Source organism: Numida meleagris, chromosome 18 (genome assembly GCF_002078875.1).
Source record: "Numida meleagris isolate 19003 breed g44 Domestic line chromosome 18, NumMel1.0, whole genome shotgun sequence".
In the NCBI taxonomy this organism is placed as follows: domain Eukaryota; kingdom Metazoa; phylum Chordata; class Aves; order Galliformes; family Numididae; genus Numida; species Numida meleagris.
Genome location: NC_034426.1, coordinates 2,380,399 through 2,405,095, shown reverse-complemented (window position 1 = coordinate 2,405,095; position 24,697 = coordinate 2,380,399). Strand labels below are relative to the sequence as shown.

At 41.8% G+C, this 24,697-nt stretch overlaps 1 long non-coding RNA gene across 8 annotated transcripts; it reads left to right on the top strand.

Moving 5' to 3' along the window:
• Positions 2,019-21,849, top strand: LOC110407901. 8 transcript variants are annotated; one of them, XR_002444083.1, is made up of 8 exons: positions 2,019-7,131; positions 7,912-8,013; positions 8,111-8,158; positions 10,249-10,364; positions 11,226-11,330; positions 13,473-13,598; positions 15,130-15,199; positions 19,082-20,760. It is a non-coding gene; the product is annotated as an uncharacterized LOC110407901 (long non-coding RNA). The 8 variants fall into 8 exon arrangements; XR_002444084.1 differs by adding an exon at positions 20,781-21,849 and having other exon boundaries at positions 2,019-8,158; positions 19,082-20,115; XR_002444082.1 differs by having other exon boundaries at positions 7,912-8,158.

Sequence of the window (24,697 nt, the reverse complement as noted above, 5' to 3'; positions counted from 1 at the left end):
TCCTCAAATTTGTTTCTCTCTAGCTGCAGTGATTTGGGGAAAACATGGACTTAGCTTGAGCACTATTTCCTAAGTTTGGTTGGAAAGTCCTCAAGAGATGTTTGGGTAGTATGAAAATAGTGTTGGGTTGTTCCCAGTGTTCCACCAGGAGGAAATTGCAATGTCAGGGTAAGAATCTTGCTCTCTACTTTTGAACCTAAAAGTGACTCTTTGGTTTCTAGGCTCTCTTCTGGGTGGTGGGCCAATGAAGGGATTCCTACGCACGATGTTTGTCAAGATGGAGCAAATACTGGAAGTCCTCAAATGCACATCTAGATGTGAAGGTATCATCTTTTGGAAACATACAGTGGGGGGTTCTTTGCTTGACAGGTGTGCAAATGTTTGTTAGCATTTCCTGAAGCCTGTATCCCTCTGCCCCATGCCTGCTAAAGACAGATATCCTATTGCAGTTGTGCTTCACCAGGGAAATAGACACGTGTTTTGTATGGTTTACCCTATAATCCTTACCACTTTCTTCACAGCATGGAGTGGCTTCTGTGGAACTGATGCAAGAGTCAAGATTTGCCAAACTCAATCCGTCAGTTAGAGGAGAAAATAACATTTCATCCACAATATTAAACCTGATTTCATGTAACTAGAGAGAGTCACTGGAAATCACTGGATTAAAAGGGTATCTTAACAAAACCATAGCGCACAGAGGATCCATGTAGTGTTTTTGTAATGGATGCCTCTTTTTCTTATGATCCTCTTTTAATGTGGCTTTGAAAATTTCCCAGCAGCATAGTATTATTTAGCTTTGCTTTAAATGTTAAAACACTTTTCCCCCCCCCCAACCTAAAGGAGACCTTTATATGAAATTAATGCACAAAATCACAAGTAAAGGACCATTAAGCAGGTATAATACTGGAGGTAAAAGTATACTTTGAACATTGTTTCCATTATTCGGAATACGTGAAGTTTCAGTCCAAATAGAAATGAAAGACTGCTGAGGAAACTTTGCAAATACCTGAAAATCTTTGCTCTTGTTAACTATATGATAGTTAGGGAAGAAAGGAAAATTGCTGAGAGGCTTTGCCATTGGAAGTGGTATAACCATGACCATGTCTTAATCGTAGATACTTGCAAAAGTTCATCAATAAATTCTGCACTGAACTTTTAAAATGTTTTTTCTTTGATGCATCAAACTGAAAGGAATAACATACTCCTAAGAGCACAGAAGAATGTTGTGTATTTCCCATTGTTAACGTCACACGAGGTTGTATTTCCCCCTCAAGATGAAATGAAGCCATTGTGTCTCATGGAAACAGTTTCTTACTGCTACAGGATTGTTAAGATTTTACAAATCCCATGCCACCTCCTGCTGATTTTGAAGGTAAAGTAATTAGTGAGGTATAAAAGTAAAGCCTTATGCACCATAGAGCTGATCATTCAATTACTCTTTCCTATGGGCTTTATTGTATCAGTTTTCAGACAGTTTTCTGGCCAGCTCTTGGTTGCTGGGGCAGTTGCCCTTTGTTCTCAACAAACCTCCTTACCTGGAGCTCTAGGCAGCAGTCTGATTTCACTATGTTTCCTGGAGCTGAGTATGTTTTCCTTACTCAGACTGTTGCAGTGATTAGAAATCAGATAAGGGCCTTTAGAAAATAACCTATTCCAGAGGGCCTTGTTTGAACCACCTTGTTTGGGCCACAAGGATGATCAGGGGGCTGGAGCACCTCCCCTACGAAGACAGGCTGAGGGAGCTGGGCTTGTTCAGCCTGGAGAAGAGAAGGCTGCAGGGTGATCTCGTTGCAGCCTTCCAGTACCTAAAGGGAGCCTACGAACAGGAGGGGAGTCAACTCTTTACAAGGGTTGATAATGGCAGGACAAGGGGAAATGGTTTTAAGTTGAATGATGGAAGATTTAGGTTGGATATCAGGGGGAAGTTCTTTACTACGAGAGTGGTGAGGTGCTGGAACAGGCTGCCCAGAGAGGCTGTGGATGCCCCATCCCTGGAGGTGTTCAAGGCCAGTTTAGATGGGACCCTGGGCAGCCTGGTCTAGTATTAGATGTGGAGCTTGGTGCCACCATGTGTGGCAGGGGGTTGGAGCTTGATGATCCTTGAGGTCCCTTCCAACCCAACTCATTTGATGACTCTGTGAACTCTGGACACTTGTTCTTGCACATAAACATATACACACAGGGCTGGTTCCATGAGATTTTAACCTTAAACCTGTCCGTAAACCACAGCAAAGCATCCTCTTTTCTGGGTACAGGTTTCCAGCATGTTTTTCCACTGGTTTTATAGAGAGGGGATACAGTTTGTTCATCTTTTTAGTGAGCCTATTTGTGCATCCTTCCAAGACTGGTTTTTGGTAGCTATTTTTTTTTCTACTGTGACAGTTAAAAAAAACAAATGTGGGGAGAGAAATTATTATTGACTTCAATTCTTGCCACTGTTTTGCATTGATGGAGAAGAAAATATGATAAAGAGGTGGAGGTGATAAATCAGAGATGGCTTTTTTAATTGCCTATCCGTATAATAAGGATTCCTGGCCCTATGTAGGGTGTTCTTAAACTTTCCTTACAATATATGCACGTTGCTCGCTTAAATGGATTTCAGCTAAAGTAGAATTCTCTAATTAGACAATAACGTTGCAGAAATTGACCATTATCTCCAGTTATTGAATTTTCAGGCAGCCTGTATCAGCACTCATGCTTCTACTAGTTGGTCGTTAAACATGCAAATAATACATGCAGAGGTTATTGTTCAAAACTATTCTCAATAGTCTAATAGCTTTTTAATTTTTAAAAGTAGCTTATATTCATCAGCTGGAGCTCAGGGTATTCAGATCGACTCAACCAGCTCAGTTATTTTGTCCTTCTTAGCTAATTAGAGGCTGTACTCAGATCTGATATCAATGGGGAAGCCGTGATTTATTTATTCTGATAATCTCATAAGCACTAGTCCATGCATTTGAGTCCATGAGTTAAGGATGTGGGATTCAGTGCTCGTGTGTCTATGCACAGAGAAAATAGGAAGGAAATGATTTCTTCTCAGATGTCTGTTAAGAGCACCAAATCCAGCTGCAACCAGAGCACGCTGTAAGCATGGGCTCTGCCTTTATCTATCTTCTGTTGCAGAATTGGGAGGCTGTGCTACACAGGAGGGTGAAAGATAGGAGCCCGTAACACATCCCCAAACACTCGGACTCCATTTCCCTGTCATCCTGTCCCACAGCTCCCATGTGCTGCATCAGAAAGCACGCAGGGTAAAAAACTTCCCATAGGATGTCACCAACACAGACAAAAAGGTGTCATCGAATTGATTATAAGCATTGATCATTTTCTTTAATTACTTCCTGCGTAGGAAATAGTTTTCATCTGGCAGATCTGGGCCACAGAACTGGAAAAAACATTTGAACAACTCCTGCTATGAGATTAGATCTTGCAGGTCTGCGTGCATTCTGTTTTTGAATGGTCTTCTGAGGGTTGGTGCTTCTGTTGCCCTGTTGTTGGAGTATTGCCCAAACACTGATAAATTAATGTCTTTATAAGTCAGAGATGTGTGAGACTGGAGAATGGAAAAGGTTCTATGTAAAATCTGTTTGGGAGGTGTGTAGTGTTTGTATGGGGATAGCACAGAGAGGAATTTAGGATATTGGCAAATGAGAATGTTCAATAAATATTGATTACTTTGCAAGTCTGAATTAGAAGAAGATGTGTGAAATTAGAAGAGTTAACACAAATGAAGGTAACAACCATGTTGAAGGGAAGTCAGTGTGCAGGTTAGGAATCAAGCTCAGATGTGTGCTCCTTTGCTAGGCCATGGATCAGTCCTTTCCTTATGGTGTTCTGTGGTTAAATAAACTGAAGTCAGTCCATTCTGGAGTTGTACATTTACCTTTTTCTCCCAAGTTTTGTTTCTTTGTCATCCTTTCCAGGTCAGCTTTTAGAGCAAGAATATCAGTAAACTTGGGGTATAAACATTTGTCTGCATCCAGCTGTTCCGTACTAGCACAGGGCTGGCTGTATAGCACAGTACACTTATCCAGAAGGGCCAGTCCAGATCCTGGAGCAGTGTGTTGGTGCAGTGACCAGGGCTCATCTGCCCAGGTGGAGCACCACACTGATTCTCTCCCTCTGTGTCCTGGCAGAGTAGGAGACCTCTCCAGAGGTCTGTGCTGTGCAGTGATAGGCACGGTCCAGGGCTGAACTCACTGCATTGCTATGCTTGTGTGAAATTGGTAATTATAAATATTTTCAAAATATTGACTTGATAGGAGACAGATGTATTCCAATCAGTTAAATTTTCCACGAAAAAATAAACCATTCAGTGGAACTGCAGCGGCTGAAAGTTTGTAATTTCAGTGCATCTTTTCCTTTTCCAAACGAAAGCGATTGACTGGATGTACTTTGTTTTTCATGCAGAAATGCCAATTGTTTGAAATGAATTCACATGTGAAAGAAGGTTGGTTCAGGCCACCTTTCTGTATCTGGTTATAATTTGCTCTCAGAGTATGTGTAATCATTTGCTGGGAATGTTCTCATTTGTAGGAGTACATACTGCAATCTGTGCCAGTTTAAGCTTAGGTACTGTCCAAGGACTTGGGGAGGATTGTTGTGAAATACAAGAATAACAAGAAAGCTCTGTTTTTCCAGCATCTGAAAGGATGATAAAATTCTTTCCTCCTTTGATTTTAATTTGTTTGGTATAGAAAAAACTTTCAGCCTTCATGTAACAGATGTGTTTTGGCAGTGGTCTTTACGACGAGGCTGAGGCTCTGAGGTTTGCATGCTGGTTCTGCAGTCCAGAGAAACAGGCACGTGCATGTGAGGCTGGATGCACAGTGACCAGCAGACTACCAAACACTTGGTTCCCAGTCTAGTAAGTGCTCAGCCATTTCACAACAAGTCAACAGCTACTGACTTTCTATTGCAAACATAGCTTGTTGCCTTCCAAATACAGAATTAGATCAGTGTGGCCCCAATTTTTTTTATTTTATTCCGGACACGAAATACCAATAAGTTGGAAACTGTAAGTCCTGTTTTCCAGCTGTTTAAATTGTAAGTTCCAAAAGGTGTGAAAACATGAAGCATCCAAATTTGCCACAGAAAGGGAGTCTTGAAATTTCCTTCTACAAATATGTGGATTCTTCTAAATGTATCCAGGCTTGCACCAAAGTCCTGCAGTACTTAGAAGGTGTGGGGTCAGATTTGCTTACTGCTAGAAGGCTTCTAAGGAACTGGAGACTTTAGCAGCAGTGGCATTACCATAAATTCAAGGCAGTTTGACTGGGAGCCTTGCAAACTTGGCTTCTGAATGTGCTATTCTGTGTGCTTAGGAGTCAGGGTTTCTTTATCCCTGTATTTCCATGGCCTGCTGGGTTGACTGCAGAGGAGCTATGAGGAAATGAGTCGTTTTCCAATGGAAAGCTGCCTGTTTTTCATCAGAATTTTGGCCAAATTAATCAACTAAAATGTTCTGATGAACTTGATTTGTTTTGTCTGGTGGAATGTGTTTTGTTGGAAAGTTTCTGGATGGCCACAAGCACCCATGCTCTGGTGGTGGTTGTTTCAGCTTGCTTGAGGTGGTCTGGATAATGCAGATATCGTGACTGGCATCTTCTATCACAAGAGAATAATCTTTTAAAAAATCTATAATGCAGATTATGAAATGAGCTGTGACTGCAAATCAGAAGAAATATACTGGAAACTGTTTTATTATGTCTCATATGTGAGTGATTTATGTAGCGCTGACTTTTAGTGAAGTTCATAAATATGAGGACCTGCACAAATCTGTACAAGCGGATGTTTACAATGAAACTTCTGGGCAGCAGAAGTCTTCTCTTCTTGCCGTAGTATGAGACCAACTCTCCCATTATTTTTTGCATTGTTTTCCTGTCCAGTAATGCTCTTCATTTTGTACTGCTTAAGAATATCCCATGTCTTAGATCTTGCTTGCTAGTGTAGAAGCACTAACTGTTGTACTCAACATGCAATTTATATGAAGCCCACCAGTTGTTCTTGTCACGGGGAGAGAAAGATGAGCAGACGAGAGGTCTGTGATCCAGATACAAACCAGATATGAACAGTGGCTAGCTGTCTTCCAAGGGCTTGCCATATCTATGAAAGGGTACTGGCAGAGGAGAAGTATTGGAGGTCCTTGGATTCATGCCCAGGCTTTGGTCGAAGCTGCAGGGAATGGGCTCTGCAGAAATGGAGTCTAAAATGGCTCTGAGTCAGCAGCAGCAGCTGCAGAAAATGTGGCCTGGGGAGAAAATGGAAATTAAGACATGCAGGTGTGCAGTGTTGAAAGTTTTGCCCTGCAAAATTCAGTTAACAATTTGACCAAAGCTGCATGAACCAGACAAGATTCCAGCTCTGTCTAGACTCCAGAGAATTGACATATGATAAAATGCAATAAAAATCTTGCCATAAAAATAAAGATGGGCTGCTGAGTATCCCCTGTGCTCAGATATGTCTGGTCAGGAGTGTTCTTACACATCTGCAGGCGTAGTGACTCTTCATCCTTGTGTAGGCAGCCAGCCCTCTAGAGTGTTCAATACAAAAGCTGTGTGTGTCTGCAGGAAGAACTGCAATCCCCGTAAAGCTCTGGAAGATTTCTAAAAGTTTTGCAAATATTTTAGGAGATTTGATTGCTGTATCACTTGAATCAACAGTAATACCTGAGATCAAATGTGCCCAAGCAGTACTTCATGAAGTTTGTTTTCAGATGCTGATTGAATTTCACGTGCAATGTATGTGTCAGGTCCTGGTCAAGTCTATCAGTTTCATTCATTGCTCATGGGCGCACTATATGCACCCTTATGGAGAATCATGTGTATACTCTCATTTTAGTGAAGTCACTTACTAAGGAAAAGGATTGTTGGGTGAGGTTGGTAGAGCTCACTGCTGCAGTGGTGGAATTACCCAGGTTCACTTTACATGCCCATATTTATGGCACTTGCCTGTCTGAATCCACGTGTCTTGGGTTCTGGCGACTGTGTTTTCTGCTCTATGTCCTGTGGCACATCTGGAGCACAGTCAAGCAAAGAATCATCCCTCAGTGGTTTTGATCTACTCCTGAGAATACCCCTGGGTGGTGAATGAGCTTGCCAGTAGGCCTCCAAGGAATATGCCGCAGCTGTGGTGAGTTATTACATCTTTGTTGATTTGTAACCTGAAATCTATATCCCACCGAGTCTTGCTGTGTAGCCCTCATCTCTTTAACTTGGGATTATTGATTGTATTATAATGTTCACTTTGTACTCTGCACAGCTAGAGTACTGATGAGGCTTTTATTCATGTTGCCCCTTGGAAAGGTTATTTATGTGGGGCTATTTCCAACATCTACGCCAATTTGGAAAACAAAATGTTTTATCTTTCATTATTTATTGAATAATCCTTATGCAAAATAAGTTGCTCGCTCAGATAAAACATGCATTCAAAAGGACATCTTGCCCCTTTCTATTTACTTTATTTCTGTTGGTGCGTTGTCTTCAAATTAAGGAAACATCAAACTAAGAAGGTTTCACACATGGTTAGTTATGCAAAGCTTGTTCTGCTCATAAATTCACTGATCTAGGTTTGTGGCGGAACATTTTTTTAGCCATAATAAATGTTCTCGTAATGTTGTGCTGTCACATGTGTTGTTCTCATTTTGTGCATGCAAGACACACATCCCTGTTTACTACTTAAAATTTTACTTCTGTGTCTTTAGATCATAGAAACAAGTTGCATTACCAGGCCGATTGTTCCACTTTATAGATTATTACCAAAATACAGACTTTACAGTAGAATACTACCACCAGGATTCTGGTTTCTGAATCGCTGTATCAGAAGTAGGAACAACCAGCTGTATCACTTTGCAGGAAGCTTTGGCGGTAATACTTGAATTTTTTTCCTTCGTACCAACCTTTCATCAAACAGGACTTGTTAGGTCTCCTCTTCTGAAGGAAATCTTGGGAGGAAACAAGTCATCTGGTTTATTTTCAACCGATCTCCCAGCTTGCCCTCGAAACATAAGTAAATGTATCTATATCTTTTTTCAAAACATTATAACTTTGAATCAAGTAGAAAAAAATACTTATTTTGTGCAATGGCTAAGTGAATTAATTGTCATTTTTAGAAGCTGGAATAGCTGAAATGGTTCACAGACCCCAATCCAAGTTTACAGGTAATTATTCATTTAACAAATTGCAGTTGTGTGTTGTTTTTTGGTGGTTTATTTCCCCCTCCTGTCTTTTCCAGACATAGCTGTCATCTCTAGTTTTACATGGAAAGACAAAATTTATTGCCAAATCCTGTTTTCAATTCTGGATGCAGAACATTAGAAACAAAGAGCTTGCTCAGCTTGGAACCATTTATGGTATTTGTCTCCTTCTTGTAGACAGTGTTTTCTATTGAAAATTAATTTCTTAAATGACTGAAAAATGAATACAAGATAGTTTATTTTCTTTATCTTCCTAGTGCTGGAAATGCAGAAGATAGGGACATGAACTGAGAGCACATCAAAGTGCAGAATTTCTGCTTCATTTTCATACTATGCATAACAAAATCCATAAAGTGAGCCTCGGGAGTCAGACTCAAGGGCCTCTTGATTAAGAATTAAATTACAGGTATGATTTACTAAATTTGTGCTTGGGGAAAGGAGCTTTTTGATGATGATGTGATTGGTAAACTACGTATTGCCTCAGCACCATATTAAAATTAATGGGAATTGCATAACTGTACATACAAAATACTTCACGAACCTTAAAACAACATTTTGTCTGGTGTGTTAAGCCACACAACTGAAATCCTGTGTCTCTAACTCCTTTACTAAAACCCAAGAGGGGTGTTGAGCTGGCACCCGCTCTTCTGGGACTGAGATGTCTTTTGTTCTCAAGGAAGATGTAATAAGAGGCGCTTTCATATCAGCTCCTATCTGATTTTGTTTGCATTAGGTTTCATACAGTTGCTTTAAAACACTGAAATGTGGAGCTATTTGAAAGCATTTCAAGGGCTATGTGTTTTTACTGGGCTAAGATAAATTCCTCTTACATTGCTTTCAAAACTGCTTGGAATTATTCTTAACGTATCTTTATTGCATAAGTGTTGGCTTAGTTGGGATCCTTAGCCATGTTTTGGGTTCCAAGGTGCTGTCACATACAAGCAACATACGAAAACAAAGCTTGGAAGGAGAAATAATACCTTTATTTCATACTCAGGTGGATGCAGAGATGAGAGTTATGTGGTATGAGAGTTCCTGTGCCGCAGCCTCTGTCTGAGGACCCATCTGTGTGAATCATGTCCAGCACATAGCTTTGGGCCAGCATGGATATGGCAGTGCTGCTGCTTTGTGTAATGCAGACTGGTGTGGGGCATCACAAAACACCTATGTCAGCCTGTGCTATAGTATGAGTAAATCAACAGTACTTTTGATCAGCCTGCAGTGCGAAGTCTCTGCTCTTCCATTATTGTTTGGCTGTGTCAAGACAGGCGAGTTAGCCCAGTGTTTTTCACAGCTCCAAATAACTGGTATTCCCCCTTCCATGGATGCAGACAGGAATTCATTGTGAGGAGATGGGAATGGTCAGGGTCAGGTTTTCCAGCATTCTGAGGTCACATTAATTTCTCTGATCCAGGAGTGGCCTTTTTGCTGCCTGCACTTCAGAGATTGGGCAACAGTCATTTCGCTCTATCCGTCTGTGATCCTTCATTGGGTTTCAAGATTGCCCTATTCCTCTAAAAACCTGGTGTTTTTGTTTTTGTTGTTGTTGTCATTGCAACTTTGCAGCTTTTGTCCAGTAGCAGCAGAACGTAGAACTTTTTGTCTAATGGGAAAAGTGCTTGAATTATCTCCACCTTATGTCAGGGCTCCATCACCTGCAGGCCCTGAATTCGTTAAGGAGGGAGCTCTCACTCAGAGCAAGAGCAAAAAAACATGGAAGGCCGGTTTCTTCTAATGTAAAACAAAGCACATAATTAAAATAAACAAAATAACATGAACCGTAAGGTCTTTCTGGAGTTGTTTTCAGAACTGTGAAGGGATTTTGGAATCTCTCAGATCTAATCTGGATTTCAGTAAGGCATTATCTACAGAGCTAATGGTGTGGGAAATTATTAGTTAAGCTGGAAGCTGGTACAAGAAACCAGCTGAAAAGCAACCCCATTTTGTGATGTTAAGGGAAATATTGGGCTGGGGGGAGGTCAGGCTGAAATGCCCACAAAACAATGGGTGACTAACTTGAAGTACAATAGTAATAACTGGTCTGTCTGTTAAAGATAGATGCATAGAAGGCACTGAGTACCTCAGCCTTTTCCTCATCCTCGGAGGCAATGTTCCCTGGTGCAGCCAATAAAGGATGGAGATTCTCCTTGGCCCTCCTTTTGTTGTTAAGGTATTTGTAAAAACATTTTTTTTAACGTTTACAGTGGTGGCCAGATTAAGTTCTAGCTGGGCTTTTGCCTTTCAGATTCTCTTTCTACATATCCTAGCAACATCCTTGTATTTCCCCGAAGTTGTCCATCCCTTCTTCCAAAGATCATAAACTCTCTATTTTTTCCCTGAGTCTCAGCAGAAGTTTTTTTTTGTCATCTATGCATGTGCAATTGAAGGATGATTTTTTTTTTTTTCAGATGTAAATATTTAAATTGTAGGGCTTGAAGTTAGATACAAGTATGTTACTACAGATATCCATAATACTTCATGTTTAAGCTGCTACTATAATGAAATTTGTTGTTAATTCTGCTCCACGGCATTTGAAACTGAGACAAAACAGCTATGGGAAAGAGCAACTGAAGAGCACTAATTAAGACTCAGAGTGCTTTCAATAAACTTGTGCCGCAATGAACAAATTAACTGACAAGGGAAAAAGACAATATTGCCCTCGGGGGAATGTGCTGACATAGAGATAACTCGAAGTAGTTCAGTAGTCTTTTGATTCAGCGGAAACTATGAAATATGAGTCTGATTCGGTAGCATTTACTCTTGATGTATCAGAAGGAATAGCACAAAAATGTCATCACATGAGAAGACAAAAAAAAAAATGTCCAACTAAGGAGAATGAAAGCAAAAAGCTTAAGTAAGCAATTTTTCTTGCTCCTGCCTACCATAGCTCTAGGCGTGAGAACGGAGGTGATTGCAGCTGGTAAGCAAGGAGTGAGCCTTTCACATTTCAGAGGTCAAAGTACACTGTGAAGCTTCATGCATAGTCAGTTTTACTGCTGGTTTTAACATTCAAAGCCTTTTTCTCTTGAAGGTGTCATCCCGAGAAAAAAAGAGCACCTGAGATTCCCTGAAGCCACTGACCAATGCAGAGGGATGGGGCCAGTAGTTTCAGCTATAGCAGCAGCAGAAGCAAGAGGTATTCAAGAATAGTTTCATTATAGTGTTTAGGGGGTTTATTTGCTTGTCTCCTTGGAACGATGTAAAATTTGCACATTGTTGCAGCTTTCATTTTTGACCCACATTGTCACAAATATTGTTGGGGGATTGGGGCTTTCTTTCCCACTCTTGGTCACATGAGTACATGGATTTCTTTGCATGGATACCTGGGTATTAACAGTGATGCATCCTCTCCATAAACCCTGTAACTATGAAGTGAATAACTGAAGAGTATTGAAATCTTTGGGGTGAAAATGGTAGGAAGGAGGAGTGGAGGTTGTATTTGCAGGGGCCAGTTCGCTTCTGCCATGAGCGCTCAATCCCAGCAGCTCCCATTCTTGGCATACTATTTTCTGTTTCCTTTTTTTTTTTTTCCCCAAAGCCCATAACTTGAGGTCAGTTTGGGATTAATTGATGCTAATATCTTTACTTCAAAGCAGCACAAGATCAAGCCAAATGTACATGCTTAGCAATTAAAGATTTGGCAAGGTATTATGGATTGGCTTCTATGGCAGCAGCTTTCTCCCTGTGCTGTTCTGCTTGTTCAGGCCTTTGATATGACTTCAGAGCACAACTAGCTAGGCCCATGTTTTTTTTTTTTTTTTTTTTTTTAAAAAAGGAGCATTTTAGCACTGTATTCTGCAGAGATTGACCGTTCTGCTATAGCTAATATTTTTAACTGTCTGTAAAATTGGAAAGATTATGAATCTGTATTCTGACCCACTACTGGAGAATTCTGTGGATAATGAAGAAAATTGCAGGGGGCAAATTGAAAGATTTCTCTTTCATATTGTGGAGTATCATTATTTCTTTAGTGCTAACAAAGATGAAGCCAATTTAGTATAAATCTTCAAAGCAACATGTGTGAATTTATCTGTCCAGTGCTCATTATAGTTAATGGGAATCATGTGGCTGGAACTTTGCAAGTGCTTTGAAAAGGCTCCTTTTATGGTTGCATTACAGACCCCCATGTTAGCCATTTTGCTGTTGTTTTTATATTGCTCCATTTGTTTTCTTGACATTAAAAAAGCTGAAACAGTAAATTAATTAAAAACTGCATTACCCCCCCTGGTGTTAAATAGACTAAAATACTCATTTTCAAAAGTAAATAAAATATACTTAAATCAACTTGGCACAACACGGTTCTCTATCGTTTTAAATCCCTGTAGTGTTGGACGTGCGGTTTGTTCCACACTAATTAAGGTGAACTTAACTGGGAAGTCAAAATGTTGACCTAGATATGCTCATGTGAATTTAGCTCTCACTGAACTATTAACCACCACGTGTGGTACGTGATTTATATCATTTTTTAATCTCTGGAAACATTTGGGTAATCTGCTTAGGGAAGAAGAAAGACACAACAACAGGAACTTATCAATAGGTAAGACAGGTAATTAGCATCGAAGTGTACCTACACATGAGGATGAGTAAAATGTTTGAAGTTTAGTCTTAATTAATGCTTTGGTTGCTCTCCTCTTAAAATATATGAACAGCCATATCTGTTACTACATAAAGAAGCACGTTTTTTCCCTGCTAGCCATTTAGATAGGCTGGAGAAAAATTCACAAAATAATTTGAAACATGAGAATAATAAAGCATTTTCAGTCCAGCATTGATTGAAATGCCCCAGGTTGCAGGTGAAGGAGATGCTGTGCTTTAGCAGTACCTTAATGAGACGGTCTGAGGTCTCTGCCCAGGGGTGGGCTGTATGTGCAGGCTTCTATTTCTCTCATGGCCTTCTTTGCTAGGAGCCATGAGTAAAATACCTTACAAATCCTTCTCCTTGGACGCAAAATACTCCGAGTTTCTTTTTGTGGTCCTGTGTCGGACATCATGTTTAACTTCTTTGTGGTAAGAGATGCGACACAAGGCTTGTATGTTTCCCTTCCTTTTCAACCCAGGCTTAATCCACAACATTGGTGCAGGAGCCTGGGCTTTCTTTTTTGAAAAGTTTCAGTCTAAAGTGGGAGAATATTTTCCCATCTGCACAGAAGCCTAGAGAAGCCATGCAGGGTGCAGAAGGAGCAGTGCTATTCAGCTCCTCCAGAGAGGCAGGGATCGGGCAGAGCTAAGTTCCCCAGTCTGCTTGTTTTACTTTCCTTTCCTTCTTACCATTCTTTAGAGGGAACCTGATTTTGACCGGTCAGAGAGGTGAAGCATCACCACTGCACAAGCAAGATCCTCCAGATTTTTCAACAGAAGGTAGAAGAGAGAGATGGTGGGAAGCTGCTTCGCACTGGGGAGACTGGTACGTAGATGCTGTCCTTTGCTGAGGGTTGTACCTCTGAGCTGTTGATTAAATTACTGCAGCAGTAGCGGAAAGCTTTTGGGGGTTTGAGTATGGTGAGAGGGTTGTTGTTCAAAGCTGTCACCCTGGAGGGATGGAAAACATTCAGAGGCACGGAATGCAAGTGCTGTTGAGCAGGTACGTGCTGCTAGAACAATGGCTGGCACTGAGCTTTGCCGCAGGAAACCGGCTTTGGTGTCCCGGCTTTCCACTTGCTGTTATTGCCAGAGGGAGGGAGATGAGAGAAATAGGCTACAACGGCACAAAATCCAATTTATTAAAAAAAAAAACAACCAAACAACAACAACAACAAAACAATCCTGGGGAATTGCCAGTAGTAAATGTACTTAGCACTCTTGCTTGGAGGTAAAAATGTGACATGTAGGAGGGAAGCAGGGACCTTGCAGGGAAAAGGCAAAATAAATACAAATGTTGCACTTGCCAAGTTCTCTGTTTTGCATGCAATTACGAAATGTAGTAGCAGCCCATATGTATTGTAGATGATTCTGTATTATGATTAAACACTGAGGTCTCAACTGGCAAGAACAAGTTGCCTTAGCAAAATATTTTGTGAAGCCTACACAGTAGTAAGCATCTTACTTGGATGAGAGAGAAACAAATCCCTTTAGAAAGAGCCATTGGATGTCTCTTCATTTGGAAGAACGACAAGAAAATTTTGTCCAGACTGTCAGATATGTCATAGGGGTTTTGCTGCCAGTGTAGGAGTTTGATCCAAAACCTGTAAAAAGCCTTTACAAGCCTACTGCTGTAGTGGATTTTAGATTACTGTGATGAGTAATCTGATTAGAGAGGAGGCCTCTAAGTGTATGGAAAAATCCTGTGGCCAAAGGAAGTGACTGGTCTGAAGGACGACAGTATAACTTGATAGTGATCTTGTAGAGGCCAGCAAACAACCTTTGTAGAGGAAGATCAGATCTGAATAATAATGCCATGGTGTTGGTAATTTCAGGAGAGAAGTGTACTGAAACATTCAGTGAGTCCATCTTTCCAACATGAATGCTGGAAATTGTTGCACTTTAACATTTTTCCTGGGCACAACTAGTATTTTATATGATTTTCAGGTCCTGGTCTGTGTGTGTTTAATCACAAGATGATACATGTTCATGAGCAGTTCACAAAGACAGTGGTTTAATTTCACTCTACAACTCCCTGATAGCAGGTTGTGGCAAGGTAGGGGTCAGCCTCTTCTCCCAGGTAACAGCAATAGGGTGGGAGGTGATGGCTTTGTAGCAGGGGAGGTTCAGGTTGGATACTGGGAAACATTTCCTATTGAAGTATTTAAGGTATTTAAGGAAAGGGTAGATGTTGCACTAAGGGATGTGGTCAGTGGGCATGGTGGGGGTGGTTTCACAGTTGGACTTGGAGATTTTATCAGTCTTTTCAAGCTTAATGATTCTATGAATTTACAATTCAGTGATAAGTTAGATGTTTGCGTGGTTGTTCACGTGACTAAACAGCATGTCGCCTGTAGGGGAGGAACAGCTTTATGTCAGAAGACTGAAAAGATGTTCAGAAGAGTTTGAATCATGTCTAAAGTTGAGGTAAGTACGTGCCTTCTGTTTGTTTTAAAGTTAAAGCTCTCTCTCATAACGTACCTTAAAATAGTGTTTTAGTATTGAAATTGTTTGTCATAAGAGTTGTTGATGAAAACGTTGTTGTGACTTGGTCTTGAAGTGAATGGAACAAAAGACTTCGAGGTTGAAAAGCATTGCTATGGTTACCTTATTTAAAGGTGATTGTTAATAAAGGAGAGAAAATTGGATCTGAGAAAGACAGTAATTCTCCGTCTTCTTAATGCATAGAAAACGTTAGTCTGAATTTTTCATCAAGACTTGATGTGAAATCACTTCATGTTACATTCATGAAATATCTGTTTTAAGGATCTGATCCCATCTTAGCTCAAAGGATGCAGCAAGGAGAAATCAAACTTTACAAGAAGTTTAGGATTTAAAAAAAGGACAGCATTTATGTTTTGAATTCCTGGATTAATGGCTCTGGATGGAGTCCAGTTAAGATTTAGAGTGAGTGGTTTTCTCCCTTCTTTCGTATTTTGAGAAGAGATAATTGGTTTTAAAATGGTTGCAACGTGCCTTTTAAATCACATATGTTCTGATGTTGCTCTCCTGTTCTTTATCACGGTGCATTACATATCCGCATGGGACCTTAGAAGCAAGGAATCTGAGCTTGAGCTGCTAGCATGATTTAATACCCAAGCTTAAATATTTTAATTGAAGTCAGCCAGCACAGAGCTTCCAATCCCAGGGTAGAATGTTGGCTGTTATTTTTTTTATTTTAATCATAAATATGCCTAGAGTCTCTGAAATCAAAAGAACACCATGTACCAGTAGCGTGGTTCATGATGACAGCAACTGTCTTGCTCTTTGCTTATACAAAGACCCCTATTCAAATCTGTGTAACACGTTTTCTAGTTACTTCCTTTCTGGGTTAATATTTTTTGAGTTCAGAGGGATTAGACCAAAGCTGACTGATGGCCTCTATTTATGCAGAAAGGATCTGTTTACTTTGAAATTATTGGTTAACTGAATATCAGCTTTCATATTAGCCTACTTTACCACTTAAAAGAGGTGTTTTTCGATTAAAAGAAAATGATATTACATACCTAGGGTTACATAAAAATGTTCTTTAAAAATTAAGTTAAATTAGAAACGACGTTTCCTCTTCTAATATTGATGTTGTAGCTGAGAGTTAAGCTTTAAAAGGACTCAATTAAATTCTCTGCAGCTTTGCTGCAAAACCCAGATTTGAACTACACAATAAACCAATCAGTGATGCTAGCAGTGTCAAACCACTCAATTCCAGAAGTCAACTGGGGCAAAAACATTTATCTAAACCCACATCTGTCTAATCAACAATGTCAAGATTTAAATAGGAGCACGTCACAGGTTGAGTTTTGTTGCCAGATTTCTGGCACCAGCAGACTCTACAGGGCTGTTAGGAAAGCACGGTGTTTATTGGTCCTAAAAATAAGCGCATCAAATGTGTGGCACCCCTTTGCTGCAAGGTTTGTCCAGTGAGCCACCAATGCTTCCTGCTAGTGCTGATGGCTCATCTGCATGAACTCATCAATTAATGGAAACGGTGATGGGAGCTCTTCTGGCTGAGTTCAGGGCTGTAGAGAGGGGGACTATGAGGCTGATGGTATTAGACCTTGTGGTCCTGGGAGTCAAAAGAACCCCAAAGGTAAAACCACAGAGGAGCAATGTTTTATCTAGTTTCTACCCAACAGTTGCTGTCAGACTTGGACCTAAAGCTCATCTGTGATCCAAACTCTTGGCGTCTGCTCAGTAACTGCACTTTCTAGCTTCACCTTTACCATTAGATTAGTTAATGAAGATTTTAAAATTAGTATACTGAAGATTGCCCTGCTTGGAAATGGTTAAAAGCTGCAGAGAACTATCCTTCCATTTATGAGTTTATATGAAGTACCTCTTGCGTACTCTCCGCACTTGCACACCAGCAGTATTTTCTAAGCTGTCTGTCTCCTCTGATGATCTCAGCAGTAGCCAAGAGCCGTCCTCCCAGCCCCACGCTGTGCAGACCTGGGAGGTGGGAGGAAGTGGTCCTCATCCTCAAGAATTTAAACTCTCAGAAAAGCGGTGACGAAATAAAAGTCATGCTAATTTTCAAGTGTTAATGAAGCAGAATCTGTCCCGATGTGAAGGTGAGCAACAGGGGCAGTGCATCCAGGCTGGCACTGCAGCAGCTGCTGTTCCATCAGCAGCCCCAGGGAGCAGCTGGCAGCGCTGAGCTCAGGCTCCCTACACCAAATACTTCATTTTTGTTTTTTTAGTAGAGTGTTTGTTTTATATGTTTGTCTCTCACAGCTTGACTTCCCTTGTGTTTAATGCAGTTCTGATCCCTGTTATAGCAGCTTTCTAAATTACATCACGAGTGAGCTAGAAAGGGGTATTTAAGAACAGTGCTAATATGGTTTCTCTGCTCTGTGCTGTTTTGAAAACCAGCTGTGCAGCGAAGAATGGAACTGTTTCTGATGAGAGCGTGTTAGTTTAAAACCAAACATCCAACATGTCTGTGCTAGCTATCTGACCTGTAATCTAAACTAATGGGGTTTTGCCCTCGGGCCACCCAACCACTATTCTTAAGTGTTGTAATTGCGATGCATCTTGGCTAGCGAGGCTGCTATTTGCAGCAGGCTCTAGAAGCAGAGGGTTTGGTTCCAAAGAAACCAGCATTCACTGAAGGTGAAAGTTAATCTAATCCTGTTGGTCGCTGGCATTTATATAAATCATTTAGACAACTTTGTGCAAACCCTGCTCTTTATTCCCCATTTATCCAGTTCCTACACTGGCATAATCCCATTCCTTACCTGTGGTCTCCTGATGTTAGGGCATGCTGCTGTTCAGTCACAGCAATGGCCCTGCTATGTTCCCTAGGTGTACACGGCGGGCCAGGTGTTTAGTGTTCTAAATAACAGCATATTTAACCACAGGATGTTTTGCAACAGAGAATGCGTAGGACGATTTCCACTTTGTGTCAAAGGAAAACACAGACTCAGTGAAATATGTGTGCTGATTCGGGGTTTGTTTCTGTCACGGCACAAGATACGAGTGTGGGCGTTGCAGGTAATTCTCTCCTGCAGCCTCGTGCCATGAGCACTCACTCCACTCCTCACTGTTTTGGATTCAGAAGGAGCGAGGCTGATGGGAGGTCCTGGCAGATTTGTGGCAGTGCTGCCTGGGCCCTGCAGGATGCGGCCCTAGGTAGAATCCCAGCCTGTCCCACGCTCCGGAGAGCTGCTGTGTCTGTTTGCAGCCCCTGTTTGCTGCCAGCAGGGCTTCTCCCCATGCCCCTGTGCTGCTGCAGCTTGGTACAGGTGCATCCATGACGAGGGCTGTATTTTGGAAAGGTCCTTCCCCCCCTCTCCCTCCCCTTATGTCTAATCTCTGTTTTCTCATGTGTGAAATGGGATAGCGATATAAAAATGCCTTCAGTTTCAGAGATGAAAAGCCTCTTACAGAACCAATGTTTTCTGTTTTTTTTTTCTCTGAAATAATAACCATGACATTTCACTTATTTTTTCTCTTGCTTCAGCCCCTTGTGCTTTGCTCAAAAGGAGTTCCCTTTGCTCCCTCACGTAAAATAAACATAATTTAAAGTCACTTTGTCTTTTGGAGTTTGTGCTAAATCTCACTATAGCAGTGTCGTTGCAGCTGTAAGATTTTAAAGATCTAAGAGTAACGGGTTTTATGTTTAGCTCTCAGACATTAGAATATACAGACAAATAGAGATGGTAGCAATATTTTCCAGGAAGATGAAGTAATTCATGAATGATATGAAAATAATCTTCATAAATTTTGATTCTTGCGATTATTTGAAGAGCACAGTGGATCTTATATGCCAATAAAGGATTTATTTTCTCTCTTCCTCTGTTTTTTTTTCAGCTACCCGAGGATGCTCTGTGACACAGCCATAATGGGACCAGCCATTATGGTCTACTGTGTTAATAACCTGTGAATTAAAGCATCCCCCAGCAAGCTCTTAATGTGATGGATTGTATCAGTGACGTCCTGTTAAAGGATCCCCAAGCAGCCTGGACACAACAGGGCAGAGCGGTTTGGGAGGCCTAGCAGCTCCATCAGATGGTAGGGCTGTGCCTGGTGCATGGGATGAACCTGATGGGAGATCACGAGGAGCTTTGGAGGAGGCGCAGGATGCTCATCACATTGCCAGGGATGAGCCCGAGAGACCAAAACGCTCAGAATCCTCTTGACGAAGAAAAGCAGAAGTCTCAGCATTAAAAATAGATGCTTTTTATCTTGCATACGATGCAAAATCTCTTGTGATAGGGTATTTTTTTTTATTATATTTTAGCAGCTCCAAGCAGTCTCGGATTAGGCCTGTATCACAACAGTAATACACAGGAGGCTATGTTTTGTCTTGCTATGACACCAGCTACTATTGTTTTTGATCTGCAGGCTCTGAAGAGGGATGCTGCATCTTCGACGGAAGGTGTTATGAGTGCAGATTAGTTAGACAAGTGCTGGAGTGAATGCATAAGCAGTGATTTTGCATAATGAGGTATGTGAAATCCCAGTGGAGGTTGTTAAAACAGATAGACAGCCTGTGGTAAACAACAAGGAAGGTAAGCTTTGAAAACAGATGGCTTTGAAAACCTGGCAAATGACTGTTCCGTACTTAAAAATCGGTTTTGTTGGTGGAAAATATCTTCTTAACAAAAAAAAAGAAAGAAAGAAAGAAAGAAAAAGCTTAGCCTGCATATTTTTGTAAACCTGAACATGTTAATACACATTCCGTGGGTAACCATATATCAGCTGTCTTTCCTCTGTACGTGTGCCTGCAGGATGGAGGCAATGGAGCGAATACCCGGAGATGTTCCCAGCGATCCGTCAGACGTTGCCATGCAGCTCCTTCTCTCTGGCAGACGTGTTGCTCTTCGTTATCACTTTGACGATCTGTAGGTGTGGACTTTGCATTGGGAAATTAATCTTGCATTCAGAGGGTTAATTCATCTTGAAAGACGGAGCCACGGAGTGAGATGGGAATGCAGGAGAATACTGCTGTCAGTTGGAAAGGGCGCAGACGTGCCCATTGCCATCTGAGATGTTGCATACCTAACTTTGGAGATTGCCAGAAGATGAAATCCTGCTTTGAAGCTGTGAAGTGTATCTGCTTGCTGCTCTTCTATGCCCTCAGCATGAGCAGCTGGAGGCTGGGCCAGGGCTGTCCTTTGGTCTGCTGTGAGCCAAAGCCATCTGGAAGGTGCAGGGAGGCTCAGAACCATTTCTAGTGTGGCCTGTCCAGTGCTTGCACTCCCTATTGCACCCTGCAGCTACAAAATAGCTGCAGTGCGAATTTGTATAGTATTGGTATTTCCAGGGGTCCAGCCTGAGGGCTCACTCACAGTTCTGATGCTGAAGCACTCGGTGTCTCCTGAAGACCTTTCCCTCTGGCTTGAACTGAAGATACGAGATATGAAATGAGATACATCCCATTTTATTAGAGTAATGATTTCGTTTGTTCTCACTGTAATCTTGAAGCTTTCCTGTGCAGGTACAAGTTGCTCTGTAGCCCATGGGTAAATAAACTTTCCTTTCCTTAATTGTTCTGTGGCTCCCTTAGATGTAGCCCATAGATGCCCAAGGGCGACATGGACGTGAATTAAAGACAGGGTGGGTGCTCTGATGCCTTCTTGAAAGGGATCACAAATGCAGCCAAGGGATATCTCAGTCTCCATCTTCTGCTGCAAAAAAAAAAAAAAAGGTGAGTCCCTAAGATTTGCAATAAGAGCTGGTTTGTTCTGTGCCCTGGAAAATACAGAACACGTGGACTTGTCAAACGCTGGGACTGCCTTGGCTGATCTGGTGTGTGCACTCAGCTGGAGTTACAGCCCCAGCAGCAGAGCTTTAGCACCAGTGATGGCAGCCCCTGCTCTTAAATCCTGGGAATGTGGGGAGAGCAACTGCTTGCTGCACGTGTTTCCCAGCTCATTGTAACCGTGTTGAAAACGGGATTGCACCTGGGTGATTGGCGCGTGGTTTGTGGGAATGGGAACCAAAAAAAAGTAAACGTCCCTTTCATTGTTGGGTTTGCAAGGCCAGTGCTGGGGACAAGCCCTCTGTGTCCCGTGTTGGCAGAGGAGGGAGCTCCACTTCCACTGACGTTGGTTGGGGGAAATATGTGCTTAGGAAGCAAGAGAAGCAAATTTAATCCTCTTCATCTTTCTTTCCATAAATTGAAGTACTTGCTGTGCAGCTCATTTCTCAAGATACTAAGTACAGCTGTTGAGAATTTTTGCCATTAGGTTGTTTTTTAATTTAAAAAACGCTGATTACAAAACTGGCTCTCTGTGCAAGAGAAGGCAGTGGATTTTTTTGCAGCAATTCCCCTTTTTCAGTAATCTCAAAATGTCCAATTTCCACATTGGCAAAATGATGAAGTGAGTTTTTTTCTTGTTTTTATTCAACGTTATTGTCAGCATTTCAGGCAATAAGTTAGAAGCATTGTTTTTGCTTGAAGTAAAAATAAAATTATTGACTTGATAATATTTTCTTTGACATTATTATTATTATTATTACTCCTTCTCTGGATTTTGCCTCTCAGCTCTGTTTGCACATTGAGACCGCTGGGTGAGCAGCTTCTGAGAAGTCTACAGGACAGGAAAGTGCATTTAATTTTCAGTGGGAGAAACCTTTGCTATACAGAGATTGATCTGAATGGAGAGTTTCTGCCAGTTCTGCATTGAGTTGTGTGTCTTCTCTCATTTTGGGTGTTTGTACCCATCACTCAGATATTTCTTGTGCTCTGCTGTTCTCTGCAAGGTGCTCATTTTTACCAAAGAGACCTGTACTTTGTTAAGTGTTGAGAGTAACACTTTCAGATAGCTGTTCAAAAGCTCTTCCGTTACCCTGCTGAAAACTTTCACATTTTGGTTATTTCATTCTATATATAATAGTAGAACTGTCCTTGAAAATCTCACCTCCGGTGTCTCAAGATCTGTTGTTTGCTGTGCTTCACTGAGGTTATCACAAACGTCTGCTGGAGAGATATGAAGTTGTTATGGTGTAAATGAGAAGGGACAGCACTGTCCTGTCATTAACAGGCTCAGAAGAAGTCAGATATCCCTGCAGAATCACAGAATCGCAGGGGTTGGAAGGAACCTCAAGAGAACATTGAGTCCAAGCCCCCTGCTAAGGCAGGTACCCTACAATAGGTTACACAGGTAGGCTGCCAGCTGGGTCTTGAATATCTCCATAGGAGACTCCACCACCTCTCTGGGCAGCCTGTTCCAGTGCTCCGTCACCCTTACCATGAAGAAGTTCTTCCACATGTTTGTGCAGAACTTCCTATGTTCAAGTTTTAGGCCATTGCTCCACCGAGAAGAGCCTGGCCTCATCCATTTGCCTCCCACCTCCCCTTAGGTATTTATCAGCACAAATCAGATCCCCCCTCACTCTTCTTTTCTCATTTGGTTTCCAGCCGCTGGGAAGGAGGCGGTTTTATCTCTGATGCTGCTTCAGCTCTGTGATAACGAGGTCCAGGCGGGCGTTTCCCGTTCTAGGATTACTGTTAGAAATGTTTATTACACACGGGGGCAGTAGCACACCGTAAAGATGCTCAGTGTGTTAATCCTGACTGGGGTGATTTACGGGCGTGCAATATACAGCGGGATATTTAGCGTTCGTTAGCTGGCTGCGTGCTTGACAGCTATTGGCAAGGAGTATTAACCTACATCCAAGTTTGTCGTAAGTGGTAAGCGATGAGCAAAAAGAAGTTTGGTATTTGCTCCCTTAAATGATCTGTTTGTGAGCCTGTACCTTCTGAAGCTTTTGATTCCAACTTGGACACGTGGCCACTTGCATCTGTGTAAATGTCTCAAGTGCCATCTGAAGCCCAAAGTGAAAATGCTGCTTTGGGGAACATCGTAAAACTGCTCTTCTCCCGTCTTGGAATCCACCCTTGTATTGAATTGCCCTAACTCTATGCTGTTTTTGTTTTTTTTTTTTAAGCTCTTTTGGAATTATTTTCTCTGATACAGTTAGCAAAAAAGTTGCTGTACTTTCCAGAGGGATAAGCGTGTGCTTAAGTGCTTTGCTGGATTCAAGCCAGAGCCAGCATCTCACAGAACAGAGCCCGTGACGACTCAGTTCATCCCCAAATCTCAGCTTTCTTCACAAACCCCAGTAACCGGAGCCTCCTGCTAGCCTGTGAGTGCTGCTGCAGCCCACGGTGTCCCAGCTTTCCAGATGGCAAAGAGAGTGGTTAAATGACTTGCTCAAGGGAGCTGAGAGATGAGTGAGGCTGGGCAGATGCGGGAGGCGGACTCCGGGGAGGGTTTTGTCTGCTGGCTTTATTACATGTTTGTGATATTTATGCTGCTGCCTGGGTGGTGTGACTGGGACGTAATTGCCTGAGTCCGTCTGTTCCACGAGGTGTTTTCTAGGAGAGCTCTCAGAGCAGGCGAGGGACTCTGGTTGCTCCTCAGCCATGAGCTCTCTATCTGTGTTTCACTGGAACACAGGGAGTTACGCAGGGTATTATTTTAAGGTAATACCTTCTGCGCATTAATCATTGGTTGTTATTGACTTGGTGACACATTGCTGTTGGTGAAATGAACTGTGATATAATTAGGAGCAAATAATACCCAGGCATGCTGTGCTAATTATTTTTATGTGAACCCAATTCATCGCTAATATAAATAGCAATATTAATCACAGCGAGTATCAATATTTATGCAGCATGCTTCCATTTAAGTTCAGCTGTAGGCAACGATTCTTATATGTACACCGAAGAAAGAGATATAAATGGGGTTAGAGAGTCTTTTTAATCACACCAGAGGATAGAACATCCTGTCCATTGTATGACATGAAGCAAATTGGTCTTTGCTTGTAACAAAGAACTGCAGGACATTACTCCAGGCTGTTTCCCTGTCTTCAATATAACAAATTGAATTAATGCCCTTAGAAGTTGTTTGCATTTCTATATGATGTTTTTTACCTTCTCCTATTTCTAACCACCTTGCAGGGGAGTTGGACTTGATGACCTTTTAGGGTCCCTTCCAACTCAAAGGATTCTACGATGCTGGGCACAGCAGGTGTCTTAAGAAGGATCTGGTGTAGGAACGAGAAGTGTGCTCTGCTCCAAAAATCTCCTTCCTGTCTCTCAGCTTCTTCCTATTTAAAAAGACAGCTGGAATATAAGGAGGTGAGCGTGGCAAATGGAAACCTCACCTGCAGCGTAGGGCCATGCAGGAGAGGGGCGAGGAGGCATCTTCCTGCACAGAGCACACAGTGCTGGCACACAGCAGAGCCCCGGGGCTGGGAGGGAGAAGCAAGGCAGAAGATTGGCATGTGATCCTGACCCTGGGCAGGGATGTGCCAGTGCATGTGCAGAGGTGCACTCAATAAATGAGACGATGATGTATGGCGTAGTTCATCACGTTCTTGAAGGCAAGGCATATATACTCACCAGATAATGTGGAGCGTGTGAAATATTGAATATATCAAAGAAAGATTAATCTTTGTCTGCAGTAACAGTGC